Source organism: Apium graveolens, chromosome 3 (assembly GCF_009905375.1).
Source record: "Apium graveolens cultivar Ventura chromosome 3, ASM990537v1, whole genome shotgun sequence".
Taxonomy (NCBI): domain Eukaryota; kingdom Viridiplantae; phylum Streptophyta; class Magnoliopsida; order Apiales; family Apiaceae; genus Apium; species Apium graveolens.
Window position 1 is genome coordinate 50,586,345 of NC_133649.1, and position 15,283 is coordinate 50,601,627.

Consider the following 15,283-nt stretch of genomic DNA (forward strand, 5'->3'; position numbering starts at 1 on the left):
AAGCAATTATACGTTGAGTTTTCAAGTATGAAATGTTGACCAAGGTTAACAAAAGATTCTGATTAATCCATTAACAATTATCTAAACAAAACCGTATGGTAACAGATGCTTGGTGCAGAAAGAAAGGATTGGATGTAAGTAAGACCACTGAGAAGTTAAAAATGAATTGGAAAGAGTGAAATATGAAGTTCAAATACCTAAAGGTGATAATAAGTGAATATATAAGATTACTTTTCAGCCTTAACTGATAGAAACGAATAAGAGATGTTTAAATGTTTGGAAACTAAGTTGAAATTGAGTACCGCCTATTATCCTTAAACGAAAAGTCCAAGTGAGGAAGCGATTCCGGAAAAAAATAAGATATGTTGAGAGGTTGAGTTTTAAGGAAAACTGGGATGATCATTTATCATCAATGTCAGCTTTCGAATGCCACTTTACCAAGCCTTATGTGGACGCAAGTGTAGGTCCCCACTTTATTGAGATAAAATGGGAGAAAGGAAGTTGTTCAATTCTAAAATTATTCAGTATACCAAAGGGCGTAGTGATATTGATTGAAGCAGCTCGGAGTAGACAAAGAAAGAAGGCAGATTTGTATCGAGGGAGAGTATGAATATAGAAATAGGACTAGTAGTGTTAGTAAAAGTTTCACCTTGAAAGAGGTTGGATAGGTCTGAATAGAGGGGACAAGTTGAGTCTTAAATTTAGTGAACCATTCGAGGTATTGATAAATATAGATAAAGTTGTTCATGAGTTAATGTTACCGTCACAACAGTATTTACATATAAGGTGTTTTTTCTGTTAATGTTAAAGCGATAAGTATCTGATTCGAATTAAGTGATTGATTAGGAGCCAATGGGCTCTCATCCAAGTTTGTTCTACATATAGTGATCAATCCAAATTCTTGATCGTTAAAGGCGAGTCCTTGGAAATGAGTGTATATCTATAGTGAATACGTTTGAAATCCTTGAGTAGAAGAGTCTACTTGGAAACTAGAGTCAGATATGCTTGACAAATATCCTCACTTATTCAGTTAGACCAGATTCTTAGGACATAATCTTTTTAAGGGGGGAAGGATATAACGACTCGTGTATTTTTGAATTATTTAAATATGTAATTATGGAAGTATTAATTAAATAAAATACGTGTCTTGGTTTTGGCAGCAGTGTGTTGATATATATTATTTGTCTGTGATTTATTGGTGTAAAGGATTGGAATGTGTAGTTAAAAATTGAGTTATATTGTTCTGTTTTATTTTTAAAGGTGATTTTATTACAGTTTTAAATCCTTAAATATTTGGATTCTCTCTAAAATTAGTTTTATGATTTTATAATTTCAATAATTATTTTTGGGATTTTATAAAATTTAGAAATCAATATTTTATCAATTATTTAACCCTGTATGATTTTCTGATTACATTTAATTGTAAAATTTCTACTTAATTCCAGAATTTTTCAGAAATTATGAAACTCATATTTATTTAAGTTTGGAATATTTCAAAAATTTTAAAATTATTTTGGAATTTTTGGGATTAATTTCACCCGCATGTTGATTCATTTAATTGATAAAAGCGGGTATAAATTACGTTTCAGAAATTATTTTGAAATTATGAAAATTACGTTTTTATTTACTCCGGGATATTTCTAACATTTTAAGACTATTCTCGTAATTTTCTGGAATTGTTTTATGTGCACCTCAGCCCGTTAATTTCGAATTGTGGGCTTGTGAACGAAATTCGGGACACGTATCCATTCATTTGATACGTGTCAAATTGTTATAACAGGGTGATACACGTGTTGTACAGAGTTTGGCTAAAATAATAATAATAAATAAATAGAAACTCAAAACAATCAGATAAGCATAAAACCCCCAATCTCTCCTCTTTTCTTGTCTTAATCTCTCAATATCTCTTTCTCCTGATTAGCTCTCAGGAATCTCTGGTTCTTGTGGGTTTTTCCCCCGACGACTCCCCTGTTCCTCCTTGTTTTCTCTGTTTTCACTGCTGCCGCCACGGCTGTCCAACTCCGGTTGGTTTTGTTTGCTAGTCCCGTTTTATTTGCTTGATTGTATATGTATGTGTATATACATGCGTATTCAGTTGGGTGTTGTGTGCTTGCTGTGCCCCCTGTTTTGTTCCCTATTTTATGTCGCCTGTATCTTCAGTGTCCGGTTGCCGCCGGCTTCTCCCGGCACGGTGACCCGTATGCAGATGTTCTTTTTGTGTGCGTGTGTTTATTTGATGTCATGTTGCCTTGGTTCAACTGCTATGTGGAAATTTTTTTTATTTTATTAATTTTTTGCAGAAATTGATTGGTTGCATTCGTGAAATAAATTATATTTTATGCCGGAATAATTGTAATTAATCGGTGAAATACGTGTTGGAAACCCAAAATTAATCGGGTACCCGCGAATTTTACCTCCGTCAGCGATGAGCCTCGGCGAGCCGACGGTGGACATTGATGAATTATTTCTGAGTCCTAATATTTTAAAATAAATAACGAAATAAAATACGAGTAATAATTAATAACTGCAATTGGGTTGGAATTTGGAAATATATGGATTTTGGTTGATATTGTTGGTTTGATTCAGTGGTTGAGGATTTTATTTGGATGGTTGTTACGTTGTGATGGATTGGTTTGACGTCGATTTGGTTCGACGGGTAATCCGATAATCAAAGGAAACGCTGTCCAAATTTCGGAAGCGTATTCTATAAAATATCGGTATATCAGTAGAGTGTATATAGTTATGTACTTATAAATAAATGTAGTACGAGCCTACCTGCATATATATGGTTAATAACCCTATTTTGCGAAATGTACCTTCGTGTCTTAAGAATATATTTTATAAATTATAGCTGACAACCCATTTTCTGAAATAATGAGTACATGTATTCTCCGAAAGTGAATATCAAGCTGAGTTTTGAATACGTGAACCCTAACTGATACCTGTATTACAATAATGTATGTGTTACGAGTCGGGTTTGTTAATGCACGGGTAGATTGTTAGTGAGGATATGTCAAGCATAATCAGAAGTCTAAATTAGGGTATTTCGACTCTGTAGGTTCTAGTCGGAAGACCCGAGAATTGGCATGGGACGAAAGATAGTTTGATGGGCAGTCGAAAAGCTCAGTAAGGTTCCAATCAAAGGAATTAAGTGTTGAGGTCGAATCCGGGGTGATTTAGTGGATAGACAATAAAGCCTGAGCGGCAGAGTCGGCTCAGAATCGATCAGTTATAGTTGTAAAGCCCTGCAAGGAAAGTACAGCTAAGCCTTTCTCGAGATATAGTGCAAACATTTCTAAATTCTCTTGTGACATATTGTTAAGTATTCAAAATAGTTCTGTGTTACAGTGCAAGTACTTTGAATCATACAGCCTTGAACCCGGATCACATCATTTGATCTTTGAGCCGTAAGCCTTATTCTTTGTAAACCATCCCTTTTTGATTTCCAGATACTAAACCACACAAGTATGACCCTACTCTCCCAATATATAACCACCAAACACCAAACACTGAAACAGAATTATTTGAACATACATAAAATTTTATACTCAACCATACCTTGTAACGTCAAAGAACTAGACCTTGTAAAAATCATTGTTCATCTAATACCTGATTCTCCTACAGGCTAAAAGCCATTTCTTATACATACTTCGATACTACCTTGTGATACTCATAAAATGCATCATGCCTTTATACAAATGTTTCACCACTGATAATTATGATTTTATTTTATTAAATTATATTATTTATCATATTGAATTGCTTCAGAATTGGATTGTTTTCTTTATGTGGACCAGATTCGTGGTCAGGCCAGATTTGTGGTCAAATTAGGCCAATATGTGCCTTGGATCCAGTTTTAGAGCAGAGCTGTGTGCCTTGCTCGGGTTCCATTTTGAGTTGGATCGAGCTAGAAGGAGCTTCATATGGTAGTGAGATAGTAAGAATAATTTCATTATCAGTTGTAAGTTAAATTAGTTGGGATTTGGTATGTTGTAATAAAAGTTAAGGTTGTGGCTTCTTTTCATACTTTAACCTGTTGCGATCCATGGTTATGTAAAGAAGGGTCATTGCAAAAAAAATATTTCATATAAAGGTTTATATATTGTGTATGTGTTGTGGACCCCAGACTTCTGACCCGGGTTTAGGGCGCCACACCTTAAACTCTGAAACCCTAAATACTGTTCATAAATCTTTCTTGAAAATTTAACCATGACTTCACCTGTTGCTTCTAAGTCATTTGATTACGGTGGTGCAAAGTTTGTGACTAATAACTATTCAGCTATCCTGACTAACGACAGTGTGAAAGTTGATTTCACCTTTTTCAGGACTTTTTTAGATTCAACGAGATTGGGTTTGCTCTCACAGCTCCACCCACAATATCTAGTGACCAGGTGCTTGCAATCTAGAGGACTGGAGTATTTGATGATGGAGAATCTAATGGATCTCCAAGCCTTGTATTTGAATTTGATAATACAACAAGGATTGTAACTCCTCAAACTATAAGGGATGCATTATAGTTGCCTACTCATACCTCCTACACAAGAATGATAGGTGATATTAAGATGAGGAGATTCTTTACTGAGATTGGCTATGAAAAGAATTTGAAGAATCTTGGTCAATTAAAAAGGAATGGGCTAAGTAAGGAATGGAATTTCTTCTTTGATTGCATCACAAAGGCATTCAACAACAAATCTTCAAATTTTGATGCCTTGCCTATTATGTAACAACAGATAGGGTACTCTCTAATTCATGGTTCACATTATGATTATGGTAGATAAGTTTTGTCTTTTATTGGTGATATAATAAATGCTGATAGAAATATAGTATATTATGCTAGATTCTGTTAGTTGATTTTTAATGCTTGTTTTCCTGATACCCCTATCCCCTCTAATCAAATAGTGCCATTATTTAAGTTGAAAAAAGGGATTTTTCTGACTTAATTTCATAAGATGAAAAGCGTTTGAATTTAGCTCCTTTGAGTTTACCACTAGTTGCAAGAAACTTGCCTTTAGCAAGGCTTCCCGAGACGTATGGTTTTCTTAACAGCCAGAATGCTAAGCTGCATGAAATCACCATTAGAAACCCTCCCGTAGCTCACCCCAGCACAACAACTCAAACACAAATCCAAACACAAACTCAACCACAAGAACAATCTCAAAAATAAGCCACCTCAGGTGTCTCTCAAAAGATACTTTTTGTAAAAAGTAAGAAAGAATTGGCTAAAAGAGCTACAAATCCTGTTATAGCTAAGTCAAAAGATGAAGCATTTCAAGTTCCTCATTATTCAAAACCTTCAGAAATTGTAAAGAGGAAACTTGTACTTGCTGGATTAGAATCAGATTCTGATGAGGACAATGCTACCTTATCTTCCATATTTCCAAACCTTTCATCTGATTCTTCTCCAAGACTAGTTGTTCCATCAACTACAAAAGACACAGCTGCTGATACTGGTGCAAATTCCAGACCAAAGAAAATAAGATTGGTTAAAGCCTATTACAATCAGCACTTTCTCCAGATTAAACAGGAAATTACTGAAGAGACACAGAGTGCATCAAATCCAAATTTTGACATCCAGTCTACTGCTGAAGCGCTTGTAGAACTGTCTGAAACTCCGGTCATGCAATATCACAAGAGAGCTAGGAAAGTTTCTCATGAGCAAGTAGAAGCTAGTGTCAAAAGACTGCAAGGGAAATGACTTTTTCCTGGATCAAGCACACAAGAACGTGTATCTCAAAGAGGTAAAACAGATACATCTTCTGATCCAATCCCACAAGAACCTGTACCTCAAAGTGGTGCAACAGATATTGAAGAACAAGAGCCTCTGAATGAAACTGCTCAAGAGTCTATTACTGCAATTATGGAGAAGAGTACACAAGCACCTGGTTGTCAAAGTCATCCAGCAACTCCTGATTCTCCAGCTACACAAGAACCATTGCATCAAAGTTATAATGCAAGCCTCACTCATGCTGTAGTAACTCTTATCATAGATGTTGAAGGCAGAATTCATCCGTATCAACTGTCTACTGATATTCTATCAGTACCACAACTGAATGTTCACACGGAATCTGCATCTTCAGATTCACAAGGTATAAATAGTGTTATTACTTTATCAGCATTTATTTTAAATACTGATTCAGTCTTTTCAGCATTTATTTTTCATAATGTAAATCCTGTTGGTATGATTATTTTTTAGACCTTATTTAAGGACTACCTCTAGTAGTATGACCACAGATCACCCTTCTTTAGCCACCTCTTATTTCTGTAGGACAATCTTTCTGAGCCTTTTTATGTGAGATGTGTGAAAAGATTGAGAGAAAAACAGAATTTAAGAGTGGCATGATCCTTCCTAGAAAAAGGAGAGGTAAATGAGAGATAAGATTTAGTAATCCTTGTGAGGAAGCTCTAACTATTAAAAGTTATGAGATGTGTGGTGTGAGGAGTAGTGATACTACTTTAAAAGAATAGTGAGATTAAGTTTTACTTGCTATATATTTATAGGTGCTCAGAGTACTAAAGAAACAGATGCTGAACAACAGTCTGTTGAACCTCAAATAAACTCTGATGTACCAAGTGTTTTTTAATCTCCCTGCAAGTCTAAGTATTGATACTTTCTTGCAGTCCATACATTCTACTATTTCACCACATGAGACAATCCTTATTTTTGTTGAAAAATAGTCCATTTACTCTACTTTACCATCACCTGATAAAATCCCCGTTGTTGCTGAAGATGTAGTAGCACAACAATCCATTCATAAAGATTCATCCATTTCAGAATCACCACAGCATTCTACAGGACCTGCACTCCTAGAAGTTAATTTTGAAGCTCCAATTCATTTATCTACAATACTTGAAGATGTGGAGATAACTGCTGAAGGTGTTGAAGCTTCTGAAGCCACTGGATCAATTTCTCATTCTATTCTGCATACTGAAGCTGATGATAAAGTTCAGAAACTAGTACAAGATCCAGCTGCTATTGAAGAATCTAATAATGGTAAAGAAACTAATGTATCTAATGTTTTGTTAGATCTTGAGGATAATCTTTTCTTTCCTGAAGATATGCCTATGTATGCGAGACAACATAAAATGAAAAAATTAGATGCTAAGAAGAAGCATGATTATTTTGATAATCTCCGGAATGCTCATTGGAAAGATGATATATATCCTATTTCCAGAATAAAAGCTGTTGCACACCTGAAAATAGCAGAATAGAAGATTAAAGATCCTGATATGCTGAATCATCTGAAAGCATCAACTTTAGTTGTTAGATCACTACATACAGCTCAAGAAGCAACTACTTCTCAAATCAATTAGATTAAAGAGTCATTGATTGCTTCAAGGATGACTACTCATCAGGAAATTCAGAAACAAATTGCACCAATAGTTGTCAGACAAACTGCAATTGAAGCCAGTCAAGCTAGATTGGAAGTTAAACAAGCTCAAATGTCTGATCAACTTACAGAAGTACATAATTCAATGAAGTTGATTCCTTCTATGCTTCTTGGTGATGATGCCAAAAAGGGGGGAAATTGTTAAATTTAAATGCAAACAGCTGACATTGACAAATACTGCTGATGAAAATCTGGATGGAGGTAATAAGGGGGGACAAAAGGAAAGTGAAAGGAGAAGATGTGAAGAGCTATTTGGAGTTAGTGGTTCATCAAAAGCAATCACTAGATTTCAATCTAGACAAGGTGGAGAGAGTAAGAGGAATGAAAGAAGAGTAGAAGATTTAACTGTGACTACAAAAATGCAAAAATCTTCATAAGTCACAACTACTCCTGATGAAGACCGAGGTATTCTGGAGATAGAAGCTGGTGCTGAAGCAAGTCAATATCTTCAAACTCTGAAATTTAAAGAAAGAAAGACAATTTTATTCTAGAAGGATCCAAAGATTCAATTATTTGTCTCTGAGGTGAGTAGAAGAATATTTTCAAAAGAGAATCCCGGAGTTGATTTTGAACAACTAAGGCAAATGGAGGAAGACTTCAAGAATTCCATAAAGACAGCAAATGCTGATATTTTTGTTATTTCTCAAGTACTTTATGCAGATGATCATTCTAACAGACCAACCAGAGGTATATTAATAAGGGAAATCAGTCAGGCAGAAGGTCTCAAATCACAAGTTACTGGAACTGCTGACAAGAAGCTCAAAGGAAAAGAGAAGATAGGAGAGAAGTCAAAGATTTCAAAGTCTAAAGCCAAAATGTTGTAAAGAAGAAAACATTATCTAAGGAAACTAAATCTCAAATGCAGATAGATCCAATATATACAGTAGTTCAAGCTTATGATACTGAAGAAAAATGTGAAGAAGAAGAAATCAGCCAAGCTCACCAGATAAAGAAGATTTATGAAGCTGATTTAGCTGATGAACTGAAGTTAACCGCTGACATTGCTCAAGTTAAAGAAGTAGTTCAGAAGGAAGAGTAAAGTCTGATATTCACTGAAGCAAGATTGAATATGCATACTTGATTCCTGCATTTAGATAGTTTGACATCATTAATTGGAACTTGTCCATATTTCCATAATGAACAAGTTAAGGGAGATTGTTAGGAGAAATTAATGATATCAAGTAGAAACTATCAGAAGTTTATATCAGAACTCATATCAATGGATGATGATGACATCAACGGATGATCATATCGACAGATAATGATATCGACGGATAATGATATCGATGGATGATGATGTCAACGGATGATGTAATCAGTATTTGTCACATCAGTTGATCTTCGATAAGGAAAAGGAAAAAGGAATTCAAGGCGGTGAAGGACTTTCTCTCAGAAGCATTGTATAGGTTTCCTTGTTGTTAATAGAATAGGATTCCTTATACATTGTGTAGATGTGCTCTATATAAAGCACAAATTAGGTTCATTTTATATGCATTACGAAATTGTTATATCTTTCGCATAACCTAGCAGCTCTCAAGGATATTTGTTCATCCTTTCGAGAGAGTACGTATGTAATAAGTTTTTATCAGTTAATATAAAAACTGTTGATTCTGTTGAAACTTTGTCGAATTGATTAAATTAACTGTATTCACCCCCTCTATAGTTGATTAAGGGCCTAACAATCAACATTATGTAAATAACTATTATCTTAAAATTTAAGCTAAATGAATGAACGATGCATTGAACTATGATAGGCCTTATGCTCCTCTTCTAACTCTCATTAAGAAATATAAGAAATTCCTCATTTTAGTCCCTTGTTCACTTATATACTAAAGGAACTCTCTGATCGGCCAAATCAGAACAGATAAGCATTATGTACCTGGTTCAACATTTAGTTTAACTATGTATGTCTTAAACTATATTGATAAATTTAATTACTTGAATAGGTGTTTAAATAGAGAATGAGAAAGAAATGAGATAACTTTATGAGAGCTGAGAAGTATATAGGCACACATAGCAATTTCATGTTCTGAAGAGCTCTTGGATAACATCTCTTTGGCACAAAAACTATTAAATTTAGTTGTGATCATTTGCTACATTTCTAACAAATGCCAACAAAACTATTTCACTATATTCTCAGAGTGATATCATAGAATAACATTTCCGATCAAATAAAACTCCTAATGCATGATTCGTTTTGTATGGCTCATAGGTATACAGGGGAAGTCCGAGTAATACTTCATTTTTAAAATGTTAGTGTAAGTTCTTTTGGTTAAATTTTTACGTTACTCTTTGTAAACATAAAAAGCCTGAACTTTATGCATAAAGATTGTTTTGTAACTTCCAAGCATGAGCATTTACAGAGTATAAGGATAGATCAGGCCTTTTGTATTGGTTATGTAATGTTTGGTTTAAAATAAAGTCCATTCTTAATTAAGAACTATGTTATGCATGAGTGATTTTGGCATTTGCAGTGAATTATAATTATTATAGTGCCCTAAACTACTTAGAAAAATCAGATAGCAAAATAAAAATCAGCGATGATTAAATTGGTAGGGTATTTTTTGGGCCCTTGCTTTCTATCAACAAAGTAAGCTATTTGTTTCATTCTCATATGTGTGTGTCAATTATATGATTCCTTTCGTGATAAACCAAACATTACTAGAGCAGAATTTTGTTTTCAAAATCTGCCCAGTTTTTGTAGTGATGTTTATATACTTAAAAATTCGAATTTTCCATGAGTTTAACATAAGAATGGTTCAAAATGATGTTCTTAATGTCACTACAAAATTTTACATTTATGTTTGTCAAATTCTGTAGTCCATAAAATGTTGAGCAGAGCACAATGATTATGGGAACCTGAGTTGGAGTATAATATATGATGTTGTCGAGGGTGATGCAGCAAAATTGGTGATAACAGTGAAGAGGAGAATTGGTCATAGTTTATCTATGTAAAAGAATTGTTAGATGTCTCTTATGACGATGATAGTGATGAGACTCGGATAAATGGAGAGGAAGAAGCTGTATACATGATTTTTGAAAATGATTAACTAGGAATATTTTGGTCTATGTGTAATTATCTTAGAATGATGTGTAAATTTTGACTTTGTTGTTTTCTATTAAGACTTTTGTATTTTTTTTAGAATTGGTTTGTAAGTTCGCAGAGTAGTACTAAATTGCATTGCGTAGATTGCTAGATTGTCTTGTGGATATACCAATTAAATTTGGTATCTGTTCATGAAATCTAAAGGTATGCCTAATTTTTTTAAAAAAAATTGTGTTGCAATAGAGGGTAAAATGGTTGCCATATACTTCAAAATTTTTAATAAAAGATGTTGCAATAAACTTAAATATGTTGCAATTAACTTAAAATATGTTAAATAAGTCCGTGCATTGCAACAATTATCGCAAAAAAGGTTGCAAAACAATGTTGCCATAAAAAGCCTAATATATTACAATGTTTTTATATTCATTGCTATAAATGTAAAAAAATGTTGCTATAAACCAAATTTGCAACTTTTTTACTCTGTTGCAATATGGTCCCATTCGTTATCATAAACCCTTATGGCAACGAGACCAAATATTACGCCTAATTTTTCAAAAAACGTTGTCATAGACCCTATTGCAATGGATTTGTGCCATATAGCAACATATTTTTAGGGTTGCTATAGGCAACTTATGGTGTAGTGACAACTACACAATCAATAAGGAATCCTATTCTATTACAATAAGGAATCCTAAAACATATCCCTGTATTGATTGCTACAAGAAGTAAAGTCCTATTCTAATATGTATTCTGCAAATCTTTTCCTTCTTCGATATCTCCTGACTTTCAGCTGAAGTGACCATATGTTGATGTCAATTACTGATCAGCAAATACTGATAACAAATGCTGATAACGTTGCTTTCTGTTAAACTCTGATATCAAGTACTGATAATAAAATCTGATAGTTTATAAGCTGATATGATAAATTTTCTTCTCATAATCTCCCCCAACTTGTGCATTATAAAAATATGGACAAGTTCTAAATTGATGATGTCTAAACTATCTAAATGCAGAAATACAATAATCAATCTTACAATCAGTGTCTTCAGACTTTATCTTCATTCTTGAACTATGGTACAATCAGTAGCTTCATCAATGAATTTCTTGAGTCGAATGTCTTCAAGAATATTTACATACATTTCCATTCTCTATTTGATATCCTTGAGCTCCTCTGTTGATTAATCATTCTGATAAACAGCAGCTCTGAGATCATGTAGATTAGATTCTAAGTGCTAAGTCATCCAATTCCAGAAATCAAACTAACTTTCCATCAGGGCTGAAAGTAAGAACTTCTCTTCCTAAAGACTTAATCACCTTGGCTTCTCCAATAAGCATATCAACAGTATGTCCAGATTCATGGATGTACTTTGGAATGTAATTACACTTGTATGGAATTCATCTCTGCTTCATGTAAATTAGATTCTTCAAGATGTCTAACCATCTAGCAGTTGTAGAGTTGGTTACCTTGAGCAAAGTAGTGACAAATTCCAATTCCTGCCATGGGTTGTTCTTCAAATGCTCTTGAGTAAGCCTCAACCTTCTTCCAGACTCCAGAAAATAAATAAGCTTTTCTCCAACTAGATCATTCACAATCTGTACTGATATAATTTTATACAAATCTTCAAGTTTTGTATTATTCCTAATTCCTGTCATATTTTCAGGTTCCCTTAGAATTAAAGCATCAGCAACATTAACATCAACTTTTGAAAGTCCCAAACCACTCCTTCTACCAGCTCTTCTAGACTGAGAATTTCCACTATAGATCTTGCTTATAGTCTCATAAGAATCTCTTTTTGGTGCGAGTGTCTTGCTTCCCCATAATAGATTTTTCTTTTCTTTTAAAGTCCATTATGGCATATCAGAATTTAAATTTTCTGAATCAGGATTTATGACATCAGCTTGTGTTTTACTTGAACTGTCAACAACTTGAGTAGTATCAGAGGTTGTGACTGGTTGGGCTTCAGCAATTGTTTCTTCATCAACTTGAGCTTTGTCAGAGGTTGTTTCCAACTTTAATTTTTCAGCCTAATCAGCTCCAGGAATCATCTTTCTTCTCTTGTAGAACTGGTTGGCTTCCTCTTCTTAAATCTTCTCTTGATCAGCATCATCATGAGCTATAACTACTGAATAGATTGGATCTATCAGTGTTTGAGAATTTAAAACTTTAGATGCTGATTTTTTCTTGGATTTTGTTTTAGGCTTTGGCTTTAATTTCCCACTGATCTTCTTCTTCCCCTTATAACTCCCGTCAGCATTTAAAATTGCTTGAGACCTTAAAGTTCCTTCAGCATCAGTTTGACTGACCTCCTCGATCATTACTCCTTTTGTAGGTCAACTTCCAGGAACATCTTTATAAGATGAGATAACATCAATATTTGATGATCTCAAAGATTTGAATTCTTCCTCCAAAAGCATAAGTTGTTCCATATCAACTCCAGGATTTTCCCGTGCAAATATTCTTCAACTCACCTCAGAATCAAAAGCTTGAATCTTTGGATCCTTGTAGAACAGAGTTGTTTTCTTTCCTTTCACCTTCAATGTTTGTAGATACTGACTTGATTTAGAACCAACTTCTATCTCCAAAATGCCTTGGTCATCATCAACATTTGTGACTTTCAAAGTTTATTGAGATTTAGTCACAATGACAGTCAGTTCCCTATTTTGCACAGTCTTTGAGACTTGCCTTCCAAATTTCCTCCTATCTCCACCTTGTCTAGATTGACTAGTGGTTTTTGATCTACCACTAGAACCAATCAAATCTCCACCTTATTTCTTCAATATCAACTCCCTCTTACAACCCTTGCTGTCACCATCAGGACCATCCTTATCAGCATTTGTCAAATTGAGTTGCTTGCATTTAGATTTCAATATTTTCTCCCCCTTTTTTGGCATCATCACCAAGTAGGAGAAAAACTATAAGCTCCATTGGCTGTTGTACTTCATCCAACTGACTAGACATCTTTGCTTGATTAGCTTCCAACTTAGCTTGGTTGGCTTCTAATTTGTCTTGTCTTGTAAGGATAGGCCTCAACTATTTGGTTATCTCATGGGAAGCAATAAGCTTAGTTTACAAGAAGGATTCCTTGAGCTTGTCTATCTCAGAGTTAGTAATAGCCCGAGTGTTCAGAATAGTCTTGATCATAAGTGAAAAAGCTTTGAGATGAGCAAGGACATCCAGATTTGTAATTTTCTGATCTGCTGTCTCTAAATGCTTAGAATCATTAATAATAGATATTGGATAAGATAAATCCTTCCATTTAGAATTCCATTCAGCAGCAACATATTCCTTCTCATTCTTATCTTGCAACTCAGCTAATTCCTTCTTCTTTTCCCATTCTGATATACCTTCAAGAAAGATAACTTCATCAAGATCTACATCAGATTGAAGTTGCACATTAATATCTCTTCCATCACTAGGTTCACCCTCATGCTCAGATTCTTCATCAGCAACTGGTTCCTGAACAAACTGTGCTACTTCATCTCCAACATCAACATTTAACAAGTCATCAGGAATTGGTGCACTATATGACCCAGCTGCTTCAAAAACTGCCATGCCATTAGCATTTAACTCTATATCTTCAATAATATTAGAAATATAAAGCGGAGCTTCAACATTTATCTCCAAAACTTCAGTGCATGTAGAGTGTTGTGGTGATTCAAGAATTGTGGATTCAATGTGAGTGGACTATTCTGCATCTTCATCAATAGCAGCAATAGGGAGAATAACAGAAGGTGAAATGATTAAATGAGTGGACTGTAGGAAAGTATCAGTACTTAGACCTGCAGGGAGATTATCAGCACTTGGTACATAAGAGTTTATCCGAGGGTCTACAATGTTAAGGATCCAAGCAATAAAATGCAACGGAAAAACAAAAATTTGAATCCCTACCGCAAGATCTATGTAGAATGACTGGATAATTATGGAGAATAAGATCATGTAACTTAATAAATCTTTCTGTATGATAGTAATGGAAGTTCTGATCTTGATGAATCACAGCATCCCTCCTTGCAAAGATCTGCTCTCCAAGGTACCCACACGAACTTACGATCGTCAAACGGTCACCGGAGCCGGTACTAGCCGATTTGGTTGCCTCTTCCTCTCTCTCTTTCTCTCTAGCCTCTCTAAGATGTAAAGATTCTAGGGTTTTTCTAAAAAATTTAGTATGTCATGTAACCTTAAAAATATACATCTTAATGTATATATAGGGGAGAGAGGATTAAGGTCTAACCCTAAACCTAATGGGCTTATGAAAACAACCCATTCTGATTTTGGGTTTTTATTACTATTAAATTCAAATTCTAATATATATATATATATTTATTTAATCAAGTCTCGCTTAATTAATTTAATAATTAAATTTGAATTAATAATAATAATAATATATTTAAATTTATAATCCAAATAACACTCCATTTTAAATGTTCTTTATGTGTGACCCTTTAGGTTATTATTATGTTGGCAATAATTTTATTTTGTAACAATAAAATTATAAATAATGAGTGGCATCTAGTAATACATCATTGTTACCCAACTAATAATAATTGGTGATTCAATTAAACCTTTCGTGAACAATGTACAATATAATATAATCCCTTTAGCCTTATATTATAGATCAAACTTGAGGCATGCATTGTGTCATCCTCTGTTAACGTTTAATCCTTGTTTCCTTGATCAATGAGTAAACCATTAAACAAATCAGTATTTGAGCACGACCATGCGTTTTATAGTCTTACACAATCAAGATGCCATTAATATCACTCCTTAATATAAGATGGCTAAATTTCATCTATATCATTCATATTTCTCATACAATTCATAATATACCCAATGTCTACTTTTATTATTACC